General features: G+C 44.3%; 1 protein-coding gene and 1 pseudogene across 1 annotated transcript in view; one reads left to right on the top strand and one right to left on the bottom strand.

Annotated features, from left to right (window-relative positions):
- The window catches only part of DIPK1A (divergent protein kinase domain 1A), a 119,188-nt gene that overhangs the window by 28,082 nt on the left and 65,947 nt on the right, over positions 1 to 25,159 (top strand). The window lies entirely within an intron of this gene.
- Positions 14,972 to 15,502, bottom strand: LOC101519013 (transmembrane protein 208-like; annotated as a pseudogene).

Here is a 25,159-nt window from a genome sequence, read left to right as displayed (position 1 = left end):
ATCTTCTTCAGCAAGTGATTAAGCCTTACATATCACTATTCCAGGTTCATATGCAAGTTCTGTTAGGATCATGTGTGCTACAGTATAAATGAATTTTAGGTATTTGATGAATATGTTATGTCTCATGATTTTTGGATATAGAAGCATGTAAAAGATCATGGATGAGAAGGAGACATTAGAGAAGGGAAGGAAGTAGAGGGTTAAGCTTTGAAAACTACAAATAGAAGCAGAGTATCATGTATTTTGGTCTTATTTTGCTTCACATGATTTATGAATATTTTGGTTCATTTAAAAAGTACAACTGACTGCTTTACTAAGGAATTTGTATCTCTGGAGATTAATACTGAACTGAAATAGATTCTATTAAATCAGAGTAACATATGGCGCTGACATTTGGCTTTGGGGTAAGGATATCTGCTTCCCCCATCAGAGTGCCTGGCTTTCACACCCCGCTCCAGCTCCTGGCTCAGGCTTCCTGTCCACACGGACCTTGGGAGGCAACAGCGATGACTCAAGCAGCTGAGCTCCTGTCACCCATGTGGGAGACCTAGACTAGGTTCACAGCTGCTGGCTTTGTCCCCTGCTGTGGTGGGACTCTGTCTCTCTTTGTCACTTTATCTCTCAAATAAATACAATTTAAAAACAGAGAAGATTAATGGTAATATGTTCTTTAATCTACCAAGTAAATGTTAATACTTACTATATTGTATAGATTTCTCTCTCCAAAGATGATGGAAATTACTGTACAGAATTATGGTATTTTGTTATGAATGCCTTTAAATGTTTTTTTTTTTCCAAAGATTTACTTATTTTTATTAGAAAATGAGATGTACAGAAAAGTAGAGAGAGACAGAAAGGTCTTCGGTCTATTGGTTCATTCCCCAAGTGGCTGCAGTGGCTGGAACTGAGCTAATCCGAAGCCAGGAGCTTCTTCCAGGTCTCCCATGTGAGTGCAGGGTCCCAAGGCTTTGGGCACTGTGCTGGGCCCTACAATTTTTTGAAGTACCCTTGCTTTTGGAAATTGTGAATTTGTTTTTTGTTTTAATATTTATCTATTTATTTAAAAGAGTTACGCAGAGAAGAGACAGAGCAAGGATGAGAGAGAGAGAGAGAGAGAGATAGCTTTCATCTGCTGATTTACTCCCCAAATGGTCACATTGTCATGGGCTGGTTTAGGCCAAAGCTTGGAGTCTGGAGCTTCTTCCAGGTCTCCCATGTGGGTGCAGGAGCCCAAGCATTTGGGTCATCTGCTGCTTTCCCAGATGCATTAACAGGGAGCTGGATCAGAAGTGGAGCAGCCGGGACTTGAACCAGTTTCCATATGGGATGTTGGCATCACAGGAAGCAGTTTTACTCGCTATGCCACAACATTGGCCCCAACAAAGATTTATAAAATATAGTAGCTCATTTTCAATTTTATTACACTGAATTTAGAAAATTTCATTTTGTATATAATAAACAGATGCTGAGCAGTCTATAAATTTGCCTGATTTTCTTCACTCTCAGTAAGTGTCATGGGATAGTCATATTCATGTTATCCAGTGTGAGTAAGATTATTCTAACATTTAGTTAGAATTTATATAAACCGTAAACATTTCTGTAGTTTGCCTGCCTACCTGAGGAAGGGGTTCAGTTAGAACAGCGCTGGGAGGTGGGAGTGCACACTAGGCCTACTTGCCTACTTGTCTACTTGCAGAAGTTAGCAGATGTTTGGTTGGGATATCCTGCTACGCCTCACAGCAGGTGGGCTGGCTTAGGTTCTCACTTCAGGCTCAGTTGTGACCCCACCTGGAAGCAGCCCCGACTGCAGGTGCATCAGATGGGGATGGAAGTAAGAAGTGTCCCTAGTTCTCAATTGGAGATTGTGACTCATATTAGAAATGTTAACATAAATTAAGTATTGCATTCTATGATAATGACAAATAAGCTTTCCCTGTGACAGAGTGATGTTTAAATTTTAAATGACTTTGATGTTGAGTGGTTCAAAAATAAACTGTGAACTTCCTTACATGAAAGGTCTAGCTCTAGTTTTTAACTCTCAAATTGAACTTTGACACAGTTTTGTTTTGTGCTTTTGTTGTTTTTGTTTTTGTTTGTTTTTTAAGTTTATTTGAGAGAGAGCCAGCCAGCCATGGGCACACATGGAGAGAATTCTCAACCTCTTGTTCGATCTCTAATTATGTACAAGTAGCTGGGATTCAGCTGGGGCTGATGCTGGGAGGCCGGCCATGCAGTTCCCCTCGGGGGTTGCAGACACCAGTTAGTGAGCCGTCACCATCTCCTTGCCAGGGTCTGTGTCCGTGGTTGAGAGCTGGAACTAGGAGTCTAACTCAGGTTTGAGAAGTGAACATCTTAACTGTCTGACTCAGTGCTTGCTCCCAAGCTTAGGATTTTCTAAAAAACAATGGATGAAAGTGCTTGTTTTTCTCTCCAGTACTAAAAACAACCTTAGTAAGTATCAACTAACCTACTGAATGGAGAAGTCCATATCTGATTAGTAGTCCAGCCCTTCACATTTTTCTACCAGACCAAACTATGCTAAAGCTTTTCCATAGCGCCCATTTTATTATTTTTTAAAAGATTTGTTTATTTTTATTGCAAAGTCAGATATACAGGGAGGAGGGGAGACAGAGGAAGATCTTCCGTCCATTGATTCACTTCCCAAGTGACCACAACGGCCGGTGCTGAGCCGATCCGAAGCCAGGAGCCAGGAACCTCCTCTAGGTCTCCCACGCCACTGCAGGGTCCCAAGGCTTTGGGCTGTCCTCGACTGACTGCTTTCCCAGGCCACAAGCAGGGAGCTGGATGGTAAGTGGGGTTGCTGGGATTAGAACCAGTGCCCATATGGGATCCTGGGGCTTTCAAGGTGAGGACTTTAGCTGCTAGGCCACGGCACTGGGCCCCATAGCTCCCATTTTAAAGAAGCAACACTGTCAGCATAAATTTTGAAAAAAAAAATGTTATGCACAATCAGGAACTTTCTCATTCATTTTCATTGTTAACGCAAATGCTTAGTCAGGACCTGATTTCTGCATTTGGTCTAGGTAAGACACTCTCTTGGAATTGTTGGCACATTGGAAAATGATCTGCTGAGAGAGCGCTCAGTAATATCCTCACGTAGCCAGCTGTTAAAAGCTGTCAACAGTCTTTAGTGTAGGCCTGCCTGTGGCATGGGATCTCTGTCTTGGCTTGTCAGTGCCCAGCTTTCATTCCTTAGCAGTCCAGACCCTCTATGGGTCTTAAACAGTCAAGGGAGAGGGGTGTTTTGACCTTCCAAAAGAGTGACTAGACAAAAGCCAAAGCATATTACCCTGCTCGAAGTTCACCGTATGACAGTACGACAGTGTAAGATGGTGAGAAATCTGAGTGTGGGAGCCAGACAAACCTGGATTCACATCCTGGCCCAACCACATGCGTGCTGCCTATATCCCCTTAACTATAAAACTATGAAGATAAATGTTATTTCATGGAATTATGAAGATCAGAGGGAAATAATGTGTATAATATGCTTCACTGTTTGGGTAGCTTATAATAAAATCTGATAATGGGGGAGGGATGTGAGGATCAAGTCTTTCTGATGTGTTTTTTACTTTTTAAAGATTTATTTATTTTTAATCAGAAAAGAGGAAATTCCTTCTGCTAGACTGTTACTAGGTTCCTCATTGTGTGAAGCTGTGATCTTGGGTAAAAGTTAATCTGCAGTTGGCTTAAAATAAGTTTCATTGCTAGCAGAGAAAGTCTACTTTGGAGTTTTTCCAAGGGAAGGCTGGCTTCTTATGTGAAAATCCGACCCATAATGCTCACAAGAAAAAGTTGTCGTTTTCACTTCTTATTGAAGTGCAAGAGGCATGTGGGAAAGTATGTGTGGATTTAAGGTATGTGTAGATTTAGCAGCATTCCAGAAGCCCTTCACTGCCCTTGTCCTGTCATGGCTACCCCTGAATTTGAAAGTCTAGTTTTGCCATGTCTGTTTTTACACAAATGGACTCCTATCTTTTGGGCCAGATTTCTTTTGTTAATAAGCATCGTGTTTTGAAGACTCATCCGTTTTTGTCAAACGCATAATAGATCACTCATGCTCATTGCTGTGTAGTATTCCACTGTATGAACATACCCCAGCTCATTCATTCTCTTGTTCATGGGTAGATTTTTAGCTATCAAAATGATGAGTATTCCAGTACCTATCTTTTTTTTTTTTTGAAAGATTTATTTTATTTTTATTGCAAAGTCAGACATACAGAGAGGAGGAGAGACAACAGAGAGGAAGATCTTCCATCCAGCGATTCACTCCCCAAGTGACTGCAATGGTCGTTGCTGCGCCGATCCGAAGCCAGGAGCCAGGAACTTCTACCAGGTTTTTCACATGGGTGCAGGGTCCCAAGGCTTTGGGCCGTCCTCGACTGCTTCCCCCCCCCCCCCCCCGCCCCGGTCACAAGCAGGAAGCTGGATGGGAAGTGGGGCTGCTGGGATTAGAACCAGGACCCATATGGGATCCCAGTGCATTCAAGGTGAGGACTTTTAGCTGCTAGCCGACGGTGCCAGGCCCTCCGGTGCTTATCTTTTAGTGAACACACATATGCATTTCCGTAAGGCTAGGGTGACTGAGTCATAGATACTTACATGTTCAGTTTTGTTAATATTTTATTTAAAAATAAAAATTATATTTATGGTATGCAACTGATGTTTTCAGATATGCATGCATTGTGCATTGGCTAAATTCAGTCAATTTGTTTTTGTGATGAGAGCACTTAAAATCTGTTCTCTTAGCAGCTTGCAAGTATACAAAGCATTGCTATTAATTATAGTCATCATGGTATGTATTAAAAATCTGTATCTTATTCCTCCCAATTGAAATTTTGTATCCTTTGGCCACCATCTTCACCATGTTCAATTGTAATAAATAATTGCAGTTGGTTTTCCCAAAGATCCCAGTAGTTTATTTATGGTCAGACTCTTGGTCAGCGTAGGCAGAATGATACGGGAGGGGCCTCCAGCAGGCCACCACAGAAAGACACTGGGGACTCCCATGATCGGGCATTAAATTGTTTTGAAAAGCAACATGGATACTATAGCATTAATTGTGTCATTCATGAGTACAGTTCCAATCCCTGCCCAAAAGGTGGCCTCCTTTTCTCTCTTGATCCACCAAATAAAGCAGGTGGGAGTATGTTGAGACCTTCACAGGTTGAAAGTTACAGCTGCTAGAGGTAGCAAGAACAATAACATGTAGCTACCACAAATACTTGCAAATCATTTATAATGGGTAAGTCACCACTTAATGTGTCAGGGGGAGGTTGAAATAATTGGGGAAAGGTCCAAACCAGATATATCCATTTTCAGACTTTATGTGACAAGTTCAAGATTAATATTTATCTTAAATGTGCAGAAACTATAGAAATTACGGAATTACAAAGTAGTTTATTGTGATCCTTCTACTAGTTAGCATTGCAAAGTTTCTGAGATATGTGTTATTATTCTAGTTTAGTAGGCTGTTTTGTCCCATCACCAGCTGTCTATGTGTATGATTTGGGGCAAAAGACCTTCTCTGGACTTCGGTTTGCTTGTCTGTAACATAAGCAAATGGGGCGAGAATGATGACTGTCTCCTCATTAAATAACTCTCACGATTGCCGGATGCGTGCAAGTGTGTTGTCCGAAGCCTTTGGACATGAAATGGTGTGTGCCTGCCGTCCTTCATCCTGACACTGCTACGTAACCACAGCAATCAATCTCCATGTGTAGGGCAGCCACTGCGTCCATGTATAGCAGTCTGGAGAAGCGCCAGGTTTTATTTTTGCCAGAGCGCTCTTGGCAAATCTTTATCCCTAGAGACGTCTGTTTAATTTTGTGGTGCCGAGCATAGTTCAGTGAGAAAGAAGAGGAATGCTGTGCTGTTTGATTCTGCATGCTCTTGGAGATAGCGCGTGTTCGTTTGTTTCCATACTGTCTGTGTTTCAAGATGTTCTCAAGATGGAGATGAGCCAAAATGAAGTAAAAAGAGGTGAAAACCTCGGGTACACATGTATGATATTAAATACCTTACCAGATTTGTCATTTTAGCATTTTTGGTTATGTTTAGCGTTTTTTTTTTTAACTAAGTCTCCTACTTTAAACTATTAAAAATAACTATTTAATGAAAAATTGACATATTTAGCTAAATATTTCAAAACTACATGTCCTTTTATCCTCTGGGAATAAAAGTATTTGAGTTTGAACAAATCCCCAGTTTTTTTTTTTAAAGATTTATTTTTATTACAAAGTCAGATATACAGAGAGGAGGAGAGACAGAGAGGAAGATCTTCCATCCAATGATTCACTCCCCAAGTGACTGCAATGGTCGGTGCTGTGCAGATCCGAAGCCGGGAACCTGGAACCTCTTCCGGATCTCCCACGTGGATTCAGGGTCCCAAAGCTTTGGGCCGTCCTCGACTGCTTTCCCAGGCCACAAGCAGGGAGCTGGATGGGAAGTGGGGCTGCCAGGATTATAGCCGGTGCCCATATGGGGTCCTGGGGCGTTCAAGATGAGGACTTTAGCCACTAGGCCACTGCGCTGGACCCCCACACTGTTTTTTATTCATTTGTAAAGATCGCAGTTAACATCTAGATTTAAAATTAATTTGTTCAATGAAGTCTGGGCACTGAAGGGTATATGCTGAAAACTAAATGCCCAGATTTCTCAAACTATAGAAATAAATCTTACTGAGGTTACATTTAGTTAAAACATCAAGTGTTACCACACATCTTCATTTTTTTTTTTTTTTTTAAAGATTTACTCATTTGAAAGACAAAGTTACAGAGTGAGAAAGATGCGCACAGAGATCTTCCATTTGCTGGTTCATTCCCCAATTGATCGCAATGGCCAGATCTGGGCCAGTCCAGAGCTGCAAACCAAGAGCTTCATTTGGGTCTCCCATGTGAGAGGCAGGCAGCATTCAAGTCCTTGCACAATCCTTTGCTCTTTTCCCAGGCACCTTAGGAGGAAGCTGGATTAGAAGTAGAGCAGTTGGAACTTGAACCTGCACCCATATAGGATGCCAGTCTTACATGTGACAGCTTAACTATACACTAACGCCGGCCCCTCATCTTGTTTTTAAGTGTCAGGTTTTTTTTTTTCAGTTTTTTAGATGCCTTTAGTATCATTTTCTCCTAACTTGGGCATCCTTGTGTCACCAGGTCTTAGGGTTTTTACTTTCCTAATGTCTCACATTTCACCCCTCGTCAATATTGCAGTTGGCCTGTCTGGATCACCCTGGGCCTGATGTGTTGCCACAGCTTCCTCTGCTGTCCCTGCTGGCAGAATCCCTTGGCAAGCTATCCAGCTGATGTGCAGATTACATCTTAAAACATCGATGTTACTGGACTACGTATGTCTGTTCAGAAACCCTAAAGCTTCTTCATCCTGGTCTCTTCAGGCATTCGAGTTTTCTGTATGTGGTCCTTTCTTTTGTATCCAACTGACGTAATGCCAACGTATACTTTTGGGAGCATCCACTGTGCAAAGGTAAAAAATAAAATCTGGCTTGTTACAGATACATGTCAGCCAATGTTAGCTTCCAAGATTGCCCCCCACCCATGTAGAAACTTGTTCTGCTTCATTCCCTTCCAGACTGTTGTGGTTAACGTTATCCGTGATGTTGTTCTGAGCCTCACCAGGTAACTTCCAGTCCCAGCCTTGCTTCACTTTGTGCTGGCGCTGTGTAATGCTGCCCTTGCCTGCCTCCTCAACACTTTTTGCTCCCCACCACCCCTCCCCCCCCTTTTTTGATGATGATGACTTATTTTGAAAGTCAGAGTTAGAGACAGAGAGACTTTTCATTTTCTGGTTCATCGCTGGGGCTGGGCGGGCCAAATCCAGAAGCTTCTTCCGTGTCTCCCTGTGGGAGGGTGGTGCACCCAAGCACTCCACTGCTTTCCCAGGCCATCAGAAAGGAACTGAACTGGAAGGGGAGCAACCGGAACTGGAATCAGAGCCCTGTGGGATGCCACTGTCACAGGCAGCAGCTTGACTCGGTGTGTCACAGTGCTGGCCCCATGCCCTGTTTTTAGGTATAGAAACTAGTCACATTTTCTGTTTTGGAATCTTTCAAAGGAACCAACTTTTGGTTTGGTTGATCTTTAGGTTATTTTCTATTTTGTTAGTTTTTGTTTCCATTATTCCCTTCCTTGTTTTTTTTTTTGTTTGTTTGTTTTGCTGTTCTTTTCTAAACTTTTAAAAAAGAGCTAAATATACCATCTGTGTATTTTGCTCTTTAAAATGTATATAGTTTTTGTCAGTTTAAAACTGATGGTGCCTATTAGAATTCATTATTGGTATTGTACACTTTGTGAGTTCTGACAAAGGCATGAAGACAGCTGTGAGCACAGTCTCACTCCACAGTTTTGCTACCCCCTCCCTGCACTGCTTTGTTCTCTGCTTGTTCTCTCGCTTCCTCTGACGTCTGGCAACCTCTTTCATTTTTCATTGTTTATAATTTTCATAATTTCTTGAATATCATAGTTGGAGTTTTCCAGTAGCTAGCTGTTTCAGATCGACTCCTTTCACTTAGGAATATGCATTTAAGATTCCCCGGTATCTTTTCATGCTTTGATGATCCATTTCTTTTTAACACTGAGTAATAGTCCACTTTCTGGATATACTATAGTTAATTTTTTTCAGGTAGCTAGAGAAGGCCTCCTTGGCAAGTACATGAGAATACCCAACTTACACTCAATTTTCTCTTCTTTTACAGATTTCATTCATTTTATTTGAAAGAGTTCCCAAAAGAGGGGGAATGATATGAGAGAGAGAGAGATCTTAAAACCTCTGGTTCACTCTCCAAATGGTTACAGTGGCCAAAGCTGGACTGGTCCGAAGCTGGAAGCCAGGAGCGTCTTCCCATCTCCCGCATGGTTGCAGGGGCTCAAGGTGTTCCCAATCCTCTGCTGCTTTCCCAATCTTTTCCTAAAAGGGAGCTGGATCAGAAGTGGGACAGCAGGTGCTCATATGGGATGACAGTGCTGCAGATGGAGGATTAACTGGCTATGCCACCATGCTGGCCCCAGAACTTATGCTTTTTTTTTTAATATTTATTTATTTTTATTGCAAAGCCGATATATGTAGAGAGGAGGAGAGACAGAGAGGAAGATCTTCTGTCCAATGATTCACTCCCCAAGTGGTTGCAACAGCTGGTGCTGAGCTGATCTGAAGCCAGGAGCCAGGAGCTCTTCTAGGTCTCCCACATGAGTACAGGGTCCCACGGCTTTGGGCTGTCCTCTGCTGCTTTCCCAGGCCACAGGCAGGGAGCTAGAAGGGAAGTAGAGCCGCCGGGATTAGAACCAACGCCCATATGGGAACCTGGCATGTTCAAGGCGAGGACTTTTAGCCGCTAGGCCACGATGCCGGGCCCCCAGAACTTATGCTTGGTTTTCCTGTGAAAGTACATGTTAATTTTTTTAAAGAAAAACAAATGTTTTTCAATGTATTAATTCAACAGATGTTTGTGAACTACTAACTATGTGTCGAGGAAAGAGTGAAGTACTAGAAATAGTAAATTGCTTATCCTCAGGAGATATGTTCCAAGAACCCTAGAGAACGTTTGGAATTGTGGGTAGTACAGAACGTTATGGATAAGCACTGGGGCACCTCAACGATGCATCCCCTAGCCAAGATGGCTGCCGAGTGACTGATGGGTGACGGCCCATGCAGTGTCCCGCATAGGCTGCTCTAGGGCACAACAAGGTTTCCCCATACTACTGAGAAGGATGTACTGTTCAAAACTTAGCAATTCTTCGTCTCTGGAATTTTCCATTTTATGTTTTGAGGCTATAGTTGGTTAAGGATAACAAAACCATGGAAAGCATAGCTGTAGATAAGCAGCAGATAGGATTTATTTTTTTCCCCAGAGATATAGTTCAGTAGGAATCATAAATCAACCATTGGAGTGATGTTTGCAGAAGAGTATACAGAGTACCCTGGGAACCCGGAAGGGTCCATTTTAGACTGGGATGAAACAGAGGAAGGAGTGACTGGATTTTGGAGTGAGAAGCAGTAGACTTTCATGTTAATATGGGTGGGTGTGAGGAAACGGGCACCTTGCAAGATACTCCATAGGAAAAAACACAGATGGTACACAACAGCAGGACATCAATGGAGGATTATAGAACGTTCTTCCCTTAGCAGAAGCCAAGACTGCACTTGGGGGGTATGTTAGTCACAAAGCTAAGGAGGGGAATAACATCATGAAGGGTAGGTACTGTGGATTAAATAGATGAAAGTTTGTACTGTTTCAGAGGTTGTGTTGTTTCATGAAAAATAAGGAAAGTTGGACTCAGTGTGATAGCTCAATTGGCTAATCATCTTTTCTGCAAGTGCCAGGAACCCATGTGGGCAGCATTTCATGTCCCAGCAGCTCCCCTTCCCATCCAGCTCCTGCTTATGGCCTGGGAAAGCTTTGGAACGCTGCACCCACATGGGAGACCTGAAGGAAGCTCCTGGCTTTAGATCAGCTCAGTGCCAGAGGTTGCAGCCATCTGGGGAGTGAACCAGTGGATGGATGCTCTTTCTGTCTTTCTCTCTGTAAAGCTGCCTTTCCAACAAAAATAAAATATATCTTAAAAAATGATAAAGAGACTAAGGAAAGTTACTGAAGGTGGATATAGCTGATGTGGAAAACTCCCCCTTGCTTTCTTCGTCAAGCACACAGAGATGCTAGTAGAATACAAGCTCCCTTTCCAGGGATTTTTCCCTCCCTGCATAACTGAGCTTAAGCAAGAAAAGGAAATCACCAGATAGTGGAAATGAAGAAGGAAAGCAAAAGGCAGATCAGTCAGGGAGCGAAACAAAGCAGTGAGGAAAGTGAGGCGTGAGAGCTGTAGTTCTAAGGGAGCTGATCCATGTCTGCAGAATTGGGACCACCAAAAGCTGTACTTCCACGAAGAAGAATAAACAACGGCCTTCCTTCTTTGGCCTAAGAGAGCAACAGGAGGCTCCAAACTAGGGTGGTAGGCCTGTGGGGAGTCAGACATGAGGCTGAGGCTGGAGGTGAGAGATGACCAGAGACCCAAGCCTCAGCCAGGGAGCTCACGGTGCTCTGCTGGCCTGTCCTCGGTCGGCTCTTGGCAACACTGATGTCCTCTCTGTCTTTTGGATTTGGAGATGAAAGCAGCTCAGTTTCAGCTGCTGGTTCTACCTTGTGACAGTCTGGGAAGCCAGCCTTGGGATGAAGATGGGGGAATCAGAGAAACTGACCCTTAGGTAAAGTATTGACATTCTGAATCAAAGAATAAAAATAACACTGAAAGCTCTTGCTCTCAGTAATGGCACAATAGATTACTCCGATGGACCTCCCACAGAGAAAAATTATTGACATGTGATTTAAAATAGAGTCTGTGCAACTGCCCGAAGGCCCTGAGCGGAAAGTAAAAGGCTCTGTTTGAGAGGATGGAGCTGTGCTGGAGGGCGCAGTGCTGCCTCTGGTTCTAGTGGCAATGGCAAAGGTCTGGGGCGAGTCAGGACTTACAGGGAGAAGAACATGAAAGGGAAACTTCCAAAGCATTCATTCCCAAGACTGCATTCAAAATCTGCCCAACTCCTGCTTACGAAAGGTGAAGCCTCGGGGAATGAGATGAAAAAGCAGCCCTGCACACCACCAGAACTGGGAAGGGTTTATCAGTTCCGATGCAGGGTAGACAAAAATTGGAAATGGAATGCAGCCCAATTAACTGCCTGCTGGATCAAGATCAGTCTTCAGAAGAACCCAGAGTCTTGACATGTGTATAACGTAAAGTATTCTACAGACAATGGCCAGACCTGTGAAGAAACAGAAGAACTTTGACCCAACTCAGGAATAAAGCAGTTACAGCAATTTCCAAGTTACCCCAGATGTTCACATTTTAGAAGTCAAGGACTTCAGAACAAAATTATAAATAGGCTTCAAGACTAAAAAAAGAAAATATGTGTGTAATGGTTGAACAGATGGGAAATCCCAGAAAAGGGGATTTTTTTTTTAAAGTGAAAATTCTAAAACAGAGAAGCATAATAAATGAAAATGTACTTAACAGATTTGGGTCATCAAAGAAAGAGTTCATTAACTTGAAGACATTGGTAGCAATTAAAAAGCAAAGAGAAAAAAGAGATTGAGGAAAGCTAGACAAAGCCTCAGACTTCTGGAACACCAGCAAGTGTAACTAGAGCTCATAAAGGAGAGGAGAGAAATTAGGACATGAAATTCTGACAAATATTGACAAAATTTCGCAAAATACCAACTTACAGATCCAAGAAGCTCAGCAAACCCTAAGAAAACAAATGCAAAGGCAACAACATTAGCTGTGTTTTAAACTAGTGAAATCTTGGCTGTTGCCAGAGGACATTAAGATACTCTGTCGGGCTTGGCGCCGTGGCCTAGCGGCTAAAGTCCTCTCCTTGAACCCCAGGAGCCCATATGGGCGCCGGCTATAATCCCGGCAGCTCCACTTCCCATCCAGCTCCCTGCTTGTGGCCTGGGAAAGCAGTTGAGGATGGCCCAAAGCCTTGGGTCCCTGCACCTGTGTGGGAGACCTGAAGGAGCTTCCTGGCTCCTGGCTTTGGATCAGCTCAACACCCGCCGCTGCGGTCACTTGGGGAGTGGATCATCTGACAGGAGATCTTCCTCTCTGTTTCTCCTCCTCTCTGTATATCTGACTTTGTAATGAAGATAAAATAAATCTTTAAGAAAAAGAAATAATATAAGATACTCTGTCACTGGACACAGCAGAGACCTGAAACGATGGAATTATATCATGACATTTCTGTAAGAAATTACATGTCGCTTTCAAATTTTATGTCCGTAAAAGCTATCTGTCATGAATGAAGGTGAAATTAGGACATGTCCAGGTGAAAACAACAATTGATCACCAGCAGACCTGAATTAGATAGCTAAGTCTTGAGAAATGAAAGAAAAGGAATAAAAATGGTATAAAGGTAGATAAAGATGAAAGATTATATTATTTATGTCCTCTTCATTTCTTTAAAAGAAATACTAATGATTAAGGAAAGCACCTGCTGTCGGATTTGTAACAATAGCACAAAGGAGTGTGGCTACTGGAATTAGGCTGTTATGGCATGCCTATCCCTAATGTTCACTGGCACAGTATTCACTCACAGCAGATTGTGTTCAAGTAAAGATACACGATTTATTTCTTAAAGAAAACAGTAACACAAAACAAGGAGTTAAAATGTTTTCAAAAAATCTTTTTTTTAAAAAGATTTATTTTTATTACAAAGTCAGATATACAGAGAGGAGGAGAGACAGAGAGGAAGATCTTTCGTCCGATGATTCACTCCCCAAGTGACCACAATGGCCGGTGCTGAGCCGATCTGAAGCTGGGAACCTGGAACCTCTTCCAGGTCTCCCACGCGGGTTCAGGGTCCCAAAGCTTTGGGCCGTCCTCAACTGCTTTCCCAAGCTACAAGCAGGGAGCTGGATGGGAAGTAGAGCTGCCAGGATTAGAACCACTGCCCATATGGGATCCTGGGTTGTTCAAGGCGAGGACTTTAGCCGCTAGGCCACGGCACTGGGCCCTCAAAAAATCTTGTAGAGGGGGCCCGGCGGCGTGGTCTAGGGGCTAAAGTCCTCGCCTTGAAAGCCCCGGGATCCCATATGGGCGCTGGTTCTAGTCCCGGCAGCTCCACTTCCCATCCAGCTCCCTGCTTGTGGCCTGGGAAAGCAGTGGAGGACGGCCCAATGCATTGGGACACTGCACCCGCGTGGGAGACCCGGAAGAGGTTCCAGGTTCCCGGCATCGGATCGGTGCGCATCGGCCCGTTGCGGCTCACTTGGGGAGTGAATCATCGGACGGAAGATCTTCCTCTCTGTCTCTCCTCCTCTGTGTATATCTGGCTGTAATAAAATGAATAAATCTTAAAAAAAAAAAAAAAAATCTTGTAGAGGGCCCAGTGCAGTAGCCTAGTGGCTAAAGACCTCGCCTAAAAAAAAAAAAAAGACCTCGCCTAGCGCACGCCAGGATCCCATATGGGTACCAATTCTAATCTTGGTGGTACTGTTTCCCATCCAGCTCCCTGCTTGTGGCCTGGGAAAGCAATCTAGGATGGCCCAAAGCCTTGGGTCCCTGCACCTATATGGTGACTTGGAGAAAGCTCCAGGCTCCTGGCTTCAGATCGGTTCAGCTCTGGCCATTGCGACCACTTGGGGAGTGAATCAATGGACGGAAGATCTTCCTCTCTGTCTCCACTCTTATATATCTGACTTTACGTAATGCAATGTAATTAATAATAAAAAAAAGAGAATCTTTTCAAAAAATTGATAGAGAACCCACAATGAAATTTCACTTTACATCTACTAGGGTGGCTATAATAAAATAATAGCTATTTACTAAGATATTGGGAAATAGGAACTTATACATTGCTGGCAGAGCTTTTCATATCCCTTTTGCAGTAATTAATTAATAGGGCAACTAGACAAAAAAAATCTGTTCATAGATTTGAATCACACAAGCAGTTTGGTGCATCTCATATTTGTAGAATCCAACAACTGCAGAATGCAGTTTTTTTAGGTACCCTGGGCTTTTTACCAAGATAGACCACAGATGGGGCTATGAAATAGTCCTTCACACCCCCACACCCACCCTGAGCCGCTGTGACACGCGTGACTGGAAAGGTCGCCAGCACAACCTCATACCATGGGGCTGCAGCCTGCTGAGGCAAGTCTTAGTACATTCCAGAAATCGAAATATGACAAAATATATCGCTTCTCGGCCTTTTACCTAAGATCAATTGACAAAGTATGACCTCTGATTCTAATGGAATTAAATCAGAAATCAGTAACAAAAATGCATCCAGAATATCCCCTAAGATTTGGACATTGAGTAGTTTTTGTAGTTGCTGTTCACGTTCTCGGCTGTTTTTTCCACGATCCTACACTTCATACTACTGTGACCCCTGGGCTGGGCCCTCATTGCTCCAGGAATGGGGGCCAGGCAGCCCCATTAGAGCCACCAGGGGTCAGCAACCTGTGACCACATCCCTGGCTACCATCGCTTCATGTGCCTCTGCTCCTGGTGGCGCTGCCTCTTTGCAGTATGCGGTGGCACCGCTGCACCACTGTCTGCCGTGACCCAGGGACTCAGTGCCTTCACCCACAGGAAACAAAAGGCCCGGCCGGGAGCCAGAGGCCAGAAGGACCAGATGTAGAGGGAGAAGCAGCTGAGCAGGATCACATCCTTCAGTTGCTCTGCCATGCCCTGTGCCATGTTGAGGTCCACACCGCTGTCCTCCAAAGCCCTGTCTTCAGAGAAGACTGCCCATGCCATCAAGCTTGTAGAATGGTAGCTGGCCCTGTAGATGGCCAGTGTGAAGACCAGGGCCATCCAGGCCTCAGTGAGCCAGATGAATAGACGAAGAGCATGGTCCCAAAGCGGCAAATGGCACTGGCCCCTGGGAGGATGCACACGTGAAACTTCAGGGCCTCTCGGTTCCCTTCAAAGGTCTGCTTCTTCCCTTTTGCACCCAGTCTGCCATTGGGTGCAAAGGGAGACACAGACACCCAGCACAGGGCCTGGTATGATAGCCTAGTGGCTAAATCCTCTCTTTGCGTGCACCAGGATCCCATACGGGCACTGGTATGTATCCCGGTTGCTCCACTTTCCATCCAGCTCCCTGCTTGTGCCCTGGGAAAGTAGTCAAGGACGGCCTAAAGCTTTGGGACCTGCACTCATGTGGGAGACCTGGAAGAAGCTCCTGGCTCCTGGCCAGCTCAGCACTGGCCATTGCAACCACTTTGGGAGTGAACCAGAGAATGGAAGATTTTTCTCTTTCTCTGTCTCTCCTCTGTGAATCTGGCTTTGCAATAAAAATAAAATAAACAAGTCTTAAAAAAAAAAAAAGACCAGCAGAAGAAGTAAAAGGTAAAAGCAAGCGAAGCTGTAGTTAGTAAGCAGCACGTGGGCAGCTCAGGTGAAAGGCAGAGTTACAGAGAGAGGGAGAGACATACAGAGACATAGAAGATATTCCCTCCGGCTCACTGCACAAAAGGCCACAAAGGCCGGAGCTGTGCAAATCGGAAGCCAGGAGCCAGGAGCGTCTTCTGGGTTTCTCACATAGGTGCAGGGGCCCAAGGGCTTCAGCCATGCTCCCTTGCTCTGCCAGGTCATAGCGAGATGAATGTGGATGGATGTGCTGGAACAAGAGCCACTGCCCTTGTGATGCTGGTGCTACAGCCAGAGGCTTAGCTTACTGTGCTACAGCACTGACCCCTTTTGTTCTCATGTAAGAGACAAAGCTTGTATCTACTGGTTCACTCCCCCGATGCCCATGCTGACGAAGGCTGGGATGGGAGTGAAGAGAGCTGGGAATTCAGCCCAAATCTCTCCCTTGCTCACAGGAACCCAATTATTTGAGTCAGGACTGCTGCCTCCCAAGAAACTGGAGTCAGGAGCTGGGGCTGGATGTTAAACCCAGGTTCTCTACTGTGTAGGATGTAACCAGCATCTCTACTGTGAGATAAATTGCTACCCCTGGAAAAATGTTTTCAACTCACTAATGATGAAAAACAAACATTACCAGCATTTGCAGGTTACAGCAGAAGCGTTGTTGAAGGAGAAATATGTGGCTTTGTTTATTTAGAAAGGAAGAAGGGTTGAAATATAACATTTAAATTTCCAGAAGCTGGAGAAAGATAAAACCAAGAAGGAAGAAAATAGTAGACATCAGTTGAATAGAAAATTAACGAAGCCAAAATGGATTCTTTCAAAGGTAAATAAAATTGAAAAATTCCTAGAAACGTTAGGAATGGAAGAAGATCATCTCTGCACGTCTGTGTGCTTGAGAAGGTTAAGAAGAGAACCACAGCTGTGTCAGTGAGTTCCACAGCTTAGGCAAGGTGAGTGCAGTCCTGCGGCTTTCGGAAGCATGCAAAATGACATTTGAAATCTGAATGGTTGCGTATGTCAAAAATTGATTTTGTGCTTTAAACAACTCTTGGGAAGAAAACTCCAGGCATGGGGACTATCAAATTATATCACATATTTATGAAAGAAATTATAACAATCTAACAACCTCTCAGAAAATAGAGGAAAAAGAAACACATCTCAGTTTTTTGAATCAGTATAATCCTGCTACTAAAACCTAGAGAAGACATTATGAAAAGTGAAGATAAAACCCCCTATGGACATGGACATAATGCTGTTTAACAAAATAGCAAATTCAAACTGCTATAAATAAAAGGATTAAGATAGCATGAGCAAGTGGATTTTATCCCAGGAATGTATGATTGGTTTCAAATTTGAAAATAAACAAATGTAATCCACGATATTAGCAGCATAAGGGGAGAAATGTGGCTATCTCACTAGATGCAGGAATGGCATTTGACATATTTATTTTAAATAAGATTCAGCAAGCTTGACTTAGAAGGTAACATATTCATAATGCTAAAAGACACCAGCAAAATGCCTTCGCCTGAACAATGAACCCTTCAGCACTTTCCGCTTAAGATCAGGAGCAGGGAAAGATAGCCGTTTCATTGTTTTCTTTTGTCTTAAAATAAGATTTACCAATTATTTAATTCAACGACAGAGAGAGACACCTGCCAACCTTTGTTTTACTTCCTAAGTGCCTTTTGACCTAACCAAGGCAGGAGTCAGAAGTCCAACCAGCCCTTCGAGTTTGGTGGCACGAGCCCAAGCACTTGGATCATCTTTTTCTGCCTGTCCGACACATTAGCAGATAAATATTGATCAGAATCAGTGTTTAATCTGCTGTTCTGCAGTATTTCCTTCCATCTCTTCTCTCAGTTCACCTTTTCCTGTCAGCATTTTCCTTATTGTCCTTGCCAATACAATAAAACAACCGAAAGGAAAAGCAATGAAGATTGGCAAAGAAGTGAAATCTGTCCTTGTTCACAGATTATATATATGGCGGAAAAGCCTGAGAAATTAATTCTAATCAATAAGTGAATTTAGCAAAGTCTTGATCTATAAAAATTGTATTTCACTTATATATGAGACTTAAAACCAAATTGTGTTTCAGTAGCATCAAATATACAAAAAAAAAGTGTACATTGAACAACAACAACAAAAAAGGTCTGCACTTAAAAGTACAAATACTACTGAGAGAAAATCTGGAACATGTGAGGAACTAGCTTGTGGCCCGGAGGTTGACTGCTGCGTGCACTGCCAGCATTCCATGTGAGTGTGGTTTAAGTCCTCGCTGCTCCATCTCTGATCCAGCCAGCACATAGGAAGGCAGTGGAAGATAACCTAAGGGAGCCTTACACCTACATGAGAGACCCAGAGGAGCTCGTGGCTTTGGCCTGACCCTGGCCTTTGCAGCTGTCTGGTGAGTGAACAGTGAGTGGATAATTTCTCTCTCTGTCTCTAACTCCTCTCCAACTTTCTCTATAACTATGCCTTTCAAATAGATAAGCAAACAAGCAACTCTTCAGAAAAAAAAAAAAGTATAGGGCCCAGCGTGGTAGCCTAGCAGCTAAGATTCTTCCTTGCCTTGCATGTGCTGGGATTCCATATTGGTGCCAGTTCTAATCCCGGTGGCCCCACTTCCCATCCAGCTCCCTGCTTTGGCCTGGGAAAGCAGTTGAGGACGGCCCAAAGCCTTGAGACTCTGCACCCACATGTGGGAGACCCAGAAGAGGCTCTGGGCTCCTGACTTCAGATCGGCTCAGCTCTGTCCGTTGTAGCCATTTGGGGAGTGAATTATTGGATGGAAGATCTTCCTGTCTCTCCCCTCCTCTCTGTATATCTGACATTCCAATAAAAATAAATAAATATATTTTTTAAAAGTGTAAATACATGGAGATGGCATTTGTATTTTCATATGTATATACAGGATCCTTCAAACAGTTCATGAGAATATTCATGAGAATAATGGAATTGAAGAATACATTTATTTACTGTCCAACTTTTCTGAAATCCATGTATAATTTCCCCTAATACACATTTTCTCTGATTTTTTGGAAGGTTCCTTCATGTATGGATACACATATAGAGGAAAAATAGAGAATTTCAGAAACTATTTTCATATAGCCAACTAATTTTTTCCTAAAAGGATCAAAACATTTTAATGGAAGGAAAAAAATTCTTTTTAATAAATGATGTTAGAAAAACTGGCTATCTGGAAAAAATAAATTAACTTCAATCTGTGTATTAGACTACATATAAAAATTAATACAAGATGGATCAGAGACCTAAACATAAAAATTTAAACTATATAACTTTTGAAAGAAAATACAAGACCACCTCTTGGGGCCTAACTGTAACCAGCTATAGCAGAAGTAGCAGTTGTTAAAACTAGGTAGTCAGGGGCCTGGCATGGTTGCTTAACAGGCTAATCCTTTACCCGAAGCACCAGTATCCCATAGTTTTTGTTTTTGTTTCTAATGTTCCGTCATTTCTGTGCAGCAGTGAGCCTGAGATTCGGATCTTGGCTGAGCAGCCCTGCACCAGATGGCCCTCAGGCACCCAGAGTCTGATTAGAAGCTGTACTTACAGATGAGGCAGCCAAAGCTCAGCGTGGTGGGGGTGTACACAGACCCACGCGTGCACGGGCACTGGCTTTGACACAAGGGCTAGACCATGGACCCTGTATGTTGTCGAGTAACCATACGGGACTTAGAAAACTTCCAGAACAAGGGAAGGGGAGCCCCTGGAAGTCATGTCTTGTAAGCACTAACAGCAACGTTACAGCGTTTCAGAAAGACGCAGCCCCTTAGGATGGGAGCTTTAGCTTGGATTGGCTGTCCGCCGGTAGATGAAGCTCCGCGGTGGACAGTGTGGGGGCCTATCTTGGAAACCTCAGGAAGCAGGACTCTTACGAGTTGTCTGTGAAGCCAACACTTGTATTCAGACACTTGTTTGAGAATTCTTTTTTTGGATTGTAGAGGAAGAGCCTGAAAGAGATGCAAAATGGTCACCATGGGTGGCAGACTTTCCCTGTCCCAAAATGGTAACCATGGGCGACAGACTTTTAGTGTCAAGGAGTATTCAGGAGAAACGTTTGTGATGGGAGGGGTCGTAGCTCGGCCGCCCTTGATTGTTTTCATTTGTTTATTATTTTCGTTTGAAATAATTTCATAATCCCACTTCGTCCTGGGAGGAGGGAACTGATGTCTGTGTGTGTTAGGGTTCAAAACATGCCATTCACGGAGCTCTTTTGGGCCCTTTTGGAGAAAATGGAACAAACTTTGAATGGAATGAACGACCAGTTGGAATGAACTTGAGAATGAAGTGTCTGAGACCCGAGGGCTTCCGCGGGCCTGCCCACCAGCGTCAGGCCCTCGGGAGGCTTCCAGCCATGCACGCGTGGACAAGAAGGGCCGTCCTGTTGATCCGGGTTCCACTTAAAAGCAGTTTCCTCATGACTGGCTCTTCCCCCCAGGACAAAATTGTGTAATTGGGCACCAGCAATTCATCCGGAAAATGTTCTCCCCCAGGCATTATTTACTGCAAGAGTCACAAGTTCAGTTAAATAAGATTATTGTATAATAATGTTAAGAAAAATTTCTTGAGGAAAGGCTTCCAGTGTTAAAGAAATTCTTACTGTGAGACCGTACTGTTTAAAATCTTCCATACTTACATTCTTCAGCTTCGGAAAAGAGCAGACACTGTTTTCTATTTCAATGAAAACACTGAAAAGGAACCCTGATGAAGATGCGATTAGTTTAAAGAACCAAGGTTACAAAATGGGAGAAGTCCGAAAACAATTAAGATTCTTGTAAGATGGTTAAATTCAAAAACAAACATTCAGAGGGATTGTATAGCTAAACCATCGTCAAAGTAAACATTGAATACTCTGACCTTTTTAGGTTTAAAATTCTTAACTTTTCAAAACAAACAGACAACCATGAACTCTTAATACGTTTGTGCAGTTACCGCCCAGCTGAGGCAAATAATCACAATGTTCTGATGACCTTCAGGCCCGACAGCCTCCCGGGTCACTGATCCCTGGGTGGAGAGCCAAGGGGCGGAGGACAGAACTGCTGGTCCATCGCCTGTACCTTTCATAAATGACCCGCTTTAATTCCTAGCAACTGCTGTGGTTTGTCTGACACTTGAAAACAGGGACAGGATCAAACTTAAAACCACCACATAGGCTCCACCTCTGACTCCCCCAGTCACCCATTCTCCTACGGGAGCTGGAGAAAGAAGTAGAAATCTACCTGGTTTGCAGACCTGGACAGTTCCTCTACTCAGTGCCTGGCCACCTGCCAATAGTGGGTGACACACAGATGCTCAAGTTCAAGGTTTCTCTGGAAAGGTCTGTGTGCTTCTGACTCGGAAATCTCTCCATACTCCTCTCTTAATTCAGTTGCCTGCCAGAATCTCCTAGCTTCTTCCCGTTGGCTCCAGTTCTTACCTTCTGCTCAGCCTTAAGGAGTTTTGGCCTTTCTCTAGACGCGGCTTTCATTTTCAACACAACCTGCCTAAGACATCGCCTCTACAATCACTCTCCACTGAGTCACAGACCCTATTCAGATCCCACTGTATCCTCAAGGGCATTTGCAATGGAATGCATTCTCTTAGTTTAGTTTAGTTTGTTTATTTTGCTCCCTACCACCAAAAACTCACTTCTCGAGTTAGTAACCTTATCATCTGCCACCTGTTTCTATTTCCAGTGGGTTTCTTGTTTTGTTTTGAACCCACTGCATATTCTAAATATATTCTGGATCTGGCCTAACATTCTTATCTTTATGTTCTACCTCCATTCTCTCTTGTTCTCTCTTTCACAATTTGTCCATCCTGAGTGTATTTCTAGAGCTCTTGAAGTCTAAAACACACAGTGGCTTTCTCTACACAGTTGTAAACCCCTTGATGTTTGGAAGAGAGTCTCATACTTCCCGTATGTGTTCTAGAACAAAGCAGCCGGGGATTAAAAAAAAAACAGAAAAAACCCAACTACAGTAAAGTAATAGCAACGAGTTCTAGTTATATCCTGTGCATCAGCCTGCCGATTGGGGAAACCGTGGTTTCCCCAGACTCTTTCCTCAGCTAGTTCAGGAAATTCCCAAGGACAGCTCCAATGTGCTTTCCAAGATAGGTCTCTGGACAGCTCAGGGGTGCCTCTTTCATACAGCCTGTGCTCTATGATCGTTTTTTTGTTTGGCTATGGTGCCCCATACCCCTTCCCTTCCTCTTACACTCTGGCTCCTGTGGTAGTGTATTCTGCCACCTCCACAGCCTGACGTACACCAGTATTCTCACAGACCCAATTATTTAGCTCATCTGGTTCAAGCCACAGGACCGCCTTGCCTCTGCAACCCCAGCCCCACTACCTTTAGCTAGGATTCACCTTGCATTCCTTTCCAAGGCAGTTTTTCCCAGGAGACTCCTTGAGTCACAGAGCAGGTAGTCTCTTATGGACTAACCCACTAACCATGTTAATCATCTAAGATTGGGTTCAGGGACAGTCTCCTCCAGGAAGTCTTTGCTGGGTTCGCCTCCCCAGTATACCACTTCTTTGTACGTTGCTATCCTGAACATGTCCTCAGGTGTTTGTTGTAATTTTCTATAGTAATTAGCTTTTTGCAAACCTGATTTCCTGCCTGAACTGTGAGCTCTTTGAGAATCTTGTTTCATGCATCTTTCAAATCTGAGTGTCTAGTTTGGTCCTTGGGAATTACTGGTGATTTATAGTAAGTCTCAGGCTGGGCCCATCATATGCTTATGTGCACAACACTAGATTTGGCTCTAATAATATATCATTTTGAAAAATGGCAGTTTTCCCTTTTCTAAGAATTTCCTGGGGCACGGCGTGTTGGGTCAAATGGTTAATCTTCCATCTCCAAGCACAGGCATCCCATAGGTGCCGATTTGTATCCTGGCTGCTTTGCTTACGACCCAGCTCCCTACTTGTGACCTGGAAAAACAGTGGAGGATGGCGCAAAGCCACGGGACCCTGCACCCACGTGGGGAACCCAGAAGAAGTTCTTGGCTCCTGGGTTCAAATAGGCTCAGTTCTATCTGTTCTGGTCATTTGGGAGGTGAACCAGTGAATAGATTATCTTTCTGTCTGTCTTTCCTTCTCTCTGTAAATCTGCCTTTCCAATGAAAATAAATTAAAAAAAAAAAAAAGGATTTCGTGCTGAAGTCATCCGTTGTTTGTTTGTTTGTTTTGTTTCCATGAGTGCCAGGACTGGGGACTGGATGGGCTAAGCTAGGCTATAGCCCCCACCAGTGTGAGTTGGAATCGTGGGTGGCCGGCCAAGCCAGGCTACAGCTCCTACTGTCAAATGCTGAGGAGAGGCAGGCGGTGCCAGACTGAGCCACAGCAACCAACCAGCAAACATGAGACCCAGTGGGCGAGGCCAGTAGGGGGCTGCATGGGGCTGCCCTGCTGGACCACCACTCCCACTGGATAGTGTGAGTTGGGATGGGGGCAGACCAGGCTGGGCAGGGCTACAACACCTGTTGGCCTCATGTGAGCTAGATCAGGGAAAAGACAGGTTTGGCTGAGTGTTCCTACTGGTGCGTGCATAAGTCAGAGTGAGTGTGGGTTAAAGGGGCATTGCCAAAGCATCAGCTGGAGATGCTGGCATGGGGGTGGGGGCTAATTCTGTCAAGTTAAATGGCACTACCACCTGGAGAGTACAAGATCTGGGAGTGGGCCCAAAAAGGAAACAATGGGAAGTCCCTCTTGGGTTTCTACTCTCAAAGCATGGGAACCAGGGGCAGGCATGACTAGACAGAGAGTGGCACCTGGCAGCACATTGTGTGGGTTTGATGGTGGGGTTGGTTGGGTTGAACTAGGCTACAATGCCCATTGACATGTATGAGAGAATGAGATATGGGACAGATTGGACCAGTCTGCTGTACACATTAGCAAGCATTGGAACCAGGGCAGGGTGTGGACCTAGTGGTGGTTATTGCGGGTCACTCCGATTAGGCTGGAGCTCCCACTGGTTTGCGTGAAGGCCAAGTGTGTGGTGGGCAGACTTGGGCTGGACTGCAATATCTGTTGGTTTGTGTAAAAGACAGGGTTGGAAACAGAACTGACCCAGCAATTGCAACCATCAGCTTGTGCATAAGGTGACTGGGGTGACAGATTGTACCAGACCCTGTATTGGCAAGCACATACAAGAATCAGGTCTGGGGCCCGGTGCAGTAGTGTAGTGGTTAGGGTCCTCGGCTTGAACACGCCAGGATCCCATATGGGTACCAGTTCTGGTCCCGGCGACTCTGCTTCCCATCCTGCTCCCTGCCCATGGCCTGGGGGAGTGGTTGAGGACAGCCTGGGGCTTTGAGATCCTGCACCCACATGGGAGACCTGAAGGAGGCTCCTGGGCTCCTGGCTTCAGATTGGCTCAGCTTCAGCCGTTGCGGCCACGTGGGGAGTGAACCATTGGATGGGAGGTCTTCCTCTGTGCCTCTCCTTCTCTCTGTTTATCTGACTTTCCAATAAAAGTAAATAAATCTTTAAAAAAAGGGCCCAGCACGATAGCATAGTGGTTAAGGTTCTCGCCTTGCATGCGCTGATATCCCATATGGGTGCCGGTTCTAACCCCAGCAGCTCCGCTTTCCATCCAGCTCCCTGCTTGTGGCCCGAGACAGCAGTCGAGGACGCCCCAAAGCTTTGGGACCCTGCACCTGCATGGGAGACCCAGAAGAGCTCCTGGCTCCTGGCTTCGGATTGGCTCAGCAATGGCCATTGCGGTCACTTGGAGAGTGAGCCATAGGATGGAAGATCTTCCTTTCTGTCTTACCTCCTCTCTGTACATCTGCCTTTCCAATAAAAATAAATAAATCTTAAAAAAAAAAGAATCAGGTCTGGAATCACCTGAAGTTTCCATGGGGATCCTCTCAACTGAATTGCTGGACTCAGAACCCCAACCATGGAGAGAATTCCAAGTTCCATGGTTTGACCATGGAGTGCATGTATCAGAGCTGGTCTTCCTCATTAGCTTAGTTGGAGCAGTGTACAGCATATCCGGGTGCACATGGAGGGTATGGCAGTACATTGGAGTCTGCAGAGGAGCCTGGTACCACAACATAAGACTGATGACAGAACAAATCAATCAACTACTGCAGTCAAATGTTGGCAGTGAATAACTGGGCAAATGGAGACTCTAAGGTGGATTATGTCAGTCAGTGGATTCTGGAGAGATTTCATCATGCTTGGAGTGGCGAGATTGTCAGTAAATCAGAACTGTTGAACGATTGAAACCACTTGAACAGGACCC

Source organism: Ochotona princeps, chromosome 2 (genome assembly GCF_030435755.1).
Source record: "Ochotona princeps isolate mOchPri1 chromosome 2, mOchPri1.hap1, whole genome shotgun sequence".
NCBI lineage: Eukaryota > Metazoa > Chordata > Mammalia > Lagomorpha > Ochotonidae > Ochotona > Ochotona princeps.
This window is presented reverse-complemented; position numbering and strand designations above follow the sequence as displayed.